The sequence below is a fragment of the Bison bison genome, unplaced genomic scaffold, assembly GCF_000754665.1.
Source record: "Bison bison bison isolate TAMUID 2011002044 unplaced genomic scaffold, Bison_UMD1.0 scf7180017864516, whole genome shotgun sequence".
Lineage (NCBI taxonomy): Eukaryota > Metazoa > Chordata > Mammalia > Artiodactyla > Bovidae > Bison > Bison bison.
Genome location: NW_011495069.1, coordinates 5,107,998 through 5,112,601, shown reverse-complemented (window position 1 = coordinate 5,112,601; position 4,604 = coordinate 5,107,998).

The window sequence follows — 4,604 nt, the reverse complement described above, 5'->3', positions numbered from 1 at the left end:
GCCTTACGGGGGGCGTGGCCTGCGTCGCGCGCGCGCGCACTCTACCAATACAAACTCGCTCGGACCCGCCGGTTGCTAACTCCTTCTCCGACCTCTGACCCTTGACCCCTCGCCCCCCTCCCCACACTCTCTGAGGAAATTCTAACGGGTTTCCACCAGCCTGGGTGAGGCCGCGCTAAGGTTCTCTCATTTCAAACCACGGAGAGAATTAGGCACCAAAGGTTTCTTTCCACTTTTCCAAAGACAACAAGTTCACTTGCAAAACAGAGACGTGACCCAAGCCGAGTCCCCAAACGCCTCGTTGTTGGTGGAGAAGCTTGGCTCGGACGTTAAGAGGCCATTTTAGGATCCATGGGTTTGGGGGTGAAGTGATAACTTTGCTTTTGCTCTGTTTTTCTGTTAACATGCTGTCGCACCCTATGCATTCCAGTTGGGGGCTCCTCTTGCCACCTTCACACAGCTGGACAGATGAAATCATATCCAAACCGCTGCTGCTAAGTCGCTTCAGTCGTGTCCGACTCTGTGCGACCCCATAGACGGCAGCCCACCAGGCTCCCCCAGTCCCTGGGATTCTCCAGGCAAGAACACGAGTGGGTTGCCATTGCCTTCTCCAATGCATGAAAGTGAAAAGTGAAAGTGAAGTCGCTGAGTCGTGTTCGACTCTTAGCGACCCCATGGACTGCAGCTCAACAGGCTCCTCCGTCCATGGGATTCTCCAGGCGAGAGTACTGGAGTGGGGTGCCAGCTGGACAGATGAAATCATATCCAAACAGTGTCAGATAAATTAAGTCACATCGATGCCGGCCCACTGAACCCCACAATGTCATTGTGTCACTGACAGGCAGCAGATTTTTCTTTCTGCCAGTCATGCTGCTCGAATCTAGTTGTCTCAGTACAAGGCCGAGTTCCCTCTTCGGTTACAGCTGTTCCATCCCCAGTGTCAAAATTCAGTCGTTCTGAAGGATGTCATTGTTGGACCCACTCCCGTCACCTTTTTAATCATAAATTCAATCTACTGGGCAAAACTGTCATTTGCATTGTTGCTACCATCCAGTTCATCATCTTCTACAGTCACTGTCCAGTATGCGGCCTCCCCTCTCTGTGACCACAAACTTCTAACAGTTCCTGTGCAGTGTAGCAATTGGAATGTGTGCTCAGCTGTCACCCTTTCAGTTGTTTTCAGCATCATTATCACTCAGCTACTTTCACTGCCACACAGTCAACAATTACAGACCCCAACTGGATAGGTGGGCTTCCCTGGTGGCTCAGACAGTAAGGAATCTGCTTGCAGTGCAGGAGACCCCAGTTAGATCCCTGGGTCGGGAAGATCCCCCCTGGAGAAGGGAATGGCTACCCATTCCAGTATTCTTCCTGGAGAACTCCATAGACAGAGGAGCCTGGGTGGCTACAGTCCGTGGGGTTGCTAAGTGTTGGACCCGACGGAGAGACCAACACACACAACTGGGTGTGCAGGGTCCTCGTTCCTGCCCACTTAGTCACTTTCACTAGTATAGTCATGTGGAACTGTCACATTAAGAGTCAAATTTAATGGAGATGACAGTCACTTTTGTAGTCACTAGACTCACACCTATAGCTATTGTGTCTCCTAATCGCTTATTTTCACGATCTCTGCATTCTCCTTTGGTGGGAGCATTCAATACCACATTGTCAGATTTAACAAACACGTAGAGTGCTGCTTGGCACATAGTAGGTGCTGTCAAAATATTTATCCAATCAGTCAAATTGTTAAAGAGCAGTGTTATTCCAGAGTTACTGTATGGAAATGTGGATGGCTTGAGGTTTATTATTCTCAAGCAACAGGAATAAGTGCAGACACAATCTGTGCTCCCTATTTAAGGTTGAATCCTACAGAGACAAGAAGGAGAAAGCAAGAGAAATGTGGATATGTTGAATTCCTGGGATTATGGTTATACAGAATAGGATGAGATTTTAAATAAGTTTTTGTTTCTTATTTTAAGGACTATACGTTTGTTGTAAAGTATAGAAAATATAGAAAGAACTCTTTCCACCTAAAGGTTTGTTTATTTTTTAAAATTTTATTGAAGAATAGTTGATTTACAATGTGGTCTTAATTTCTGCTGTACAGCAGAGAGATTCAGTTATAAATACTGATGTATATTCTTTTTCATGTTCTTTTCCATATGCTTTATTATATGATAATGAGTACAGTTTCCCATGCATTACAGTAGGACCTTGTTGTTTATCCACTCTATATGTAATAGTTTGCATCTGCTAATCCCAAACTCCCAATGCCTACCCCTACCCCCACTCCACTGCTTGGCAACCAAGAGTCTGTTCTCTATGTCCGTGAGTCTGTGAGTCTCTTTCTGCTTCTGTTTCATAGAAAGTTCCTCCGTGTCATATTTTAGATTTCACATGCAACTGATAGCATATAGTATTTGTCTTTCTCTTTCTGACTTACTCTGCTTAGTAGGATAATCTCTAGATCCATCCATGTTGCTGCAAAAGGCATTATTTCATTCTTATTTATAGTGAAGTAGTATTCAATTTGGAGAAGGCGATGGCAACCGACTCCAGTACTCTTGCCTGGAAAATCCCATGGACGGAGGAGCCTGGTGGGCTACAGTCCATGGGTTGCTAAGAGTCAGACACGACTGAGCAACTTCACTTTCACTTTCCACTTTCATGTATTGGAGAAGGAAATGGCAACCCACTCCAGTGTTCTTGCCTGGAGAATCCCAGGGACGGGGAAGCCTGGTGGGCTGCCGTCTATGGGGTCACACAGAGTCGGAAATGACTGAAGCAACTTAGCAAGCAAGCAAGTATTCAATTGGATATAGAAGGACATGGGAACCCGCTCCAGTATTCTTGCCTGGAGATATGGATAGAGGAGCGTGGTAGGCTACAGTCCATGGAGTGGCAAAGAGCTGGACACGACTGAGTGAATAACACTTTCACTTTCTTTCAGTATTCCATTGGTACGTGTGTGTGTGTGTGTGTGTGTGTGTGGTGTGTATACACACATACACCACATCTTTATCCATTCATCTGTCAATGGACATTTCCATGTTTGGTTATTGTAAATGCTGCTCCTGTGAACATAGGAGTGCATGTATGTGTGCTTAGTTGCTCAGTCATGTCTTATTCTTTGTGACCCCATCAGAGGATGAGATGGCTGGATGGCATCACCAACCTGATGGACGTGAGTTTGAGTAAGCTCCAGAAGTTGGTGATGGACAGGGAAGCCTAGCATGCTGCGGTCCATGGGGTCACAAAGAGTTAGACACGACTGAGTGACTGAGCATTCTTTGGCATTGCCTTTCTTTGGGATTGGAATGAAAACTGACCTTTTCCAGTCCTGTGGCCACTGCTGAGTTTTCCAAATTTGCTGGCATATTGAGTGCAGCACTTTCACAGCATCATCTTTCAGGATTTGAAATAGCTCAGCTGGAATTCCATCACCTCCACTAGCTTTGTTCGTAGTGATGCTTTCTAAGGCCCACTTGACTTCACATTCCAGGATGTCTGGCTCTAGGTGAGTGATCACACCATCGTGATTATCTGGGTTGTGAACATCTTTTTTGTACAGTTCTTCTTGCCACCTCTTCTTAATATCTTCTGCTTCTGTTAGGTCCATACCATTTCTGTCCTTTATCGAGCCCATCTTTGCATGAAATGTTCCCTGGTATCTCTAATTTTCTTGAAGAGATCTCTAGTCTTTCCCATTCTATTGTTTTCCTCTATTTCTTTGTGTTGATCGCTGAGGAAGGCTTTCTTATCTCTTCTTGCTATTCTTTGGAACTCTGCATTCAGATGCTTATATCTTTCCTTTTCTCCTTTGCTTTTCGCTTCTCTTCTTTTCACAGCTATTTGTAAGGCCTCCCCAGACAGCCATTTTGGTTTTTTGCATTTCTTTTCCATGGGGATGGTCTTGATCCCTGTTGCCTGTACAATGTCATGAACCTCAGTCCATAGTTCAGCAATACGTGAACCGTGAACTTCCAGATGTTCAAGCTGGTTTTAGAAAAGGCAGAGGAACCAGAGACCAAATTGCCAACATCCGCTGGATCATGCAAAACGCAAGAGAGTTCCAGAAAAACATCTATTTCTGCTTTATTGACTATGCCAAAGCCTTTGACTGTGTGGATCACAATAAACTGTGGAAAATTCTTCAAGAGATGGGAATACCACACCACCTGACCTGCCTCTTAAGAAATTTGTATGCAGGTCAGGAAGCAACAGTTAGAACTGGACATGGAACAACAGACTGGTTCCAAATAGGAAAAGGAGTACATCAAGGCTGTATATTGTCACCCTGCTTATTTAACTTATATGCAGGGGACATCATGAGAAACGCTGGGCTGGAAGAAGCACAAGCTGGAATCAAGATTGCCGGGAGAAATATCAATAACCTCAGATATGCAGATGACACCACCCTTATGGCAGAAAGTGAAGAGGAACTAAAAAGCCTCTTGATGAAGGTGAAAGAGGAGAGTGAAAAAGTTGGCTTAAAGCTCAACATTCAGAAAACGAAGATCATGGCATCCGGTCCCATCACTTCATGGGAAATAGATGGGGAAACAGTGTCAGAGTTTATTTTTGGGGGCTCCAAAATCACTGCA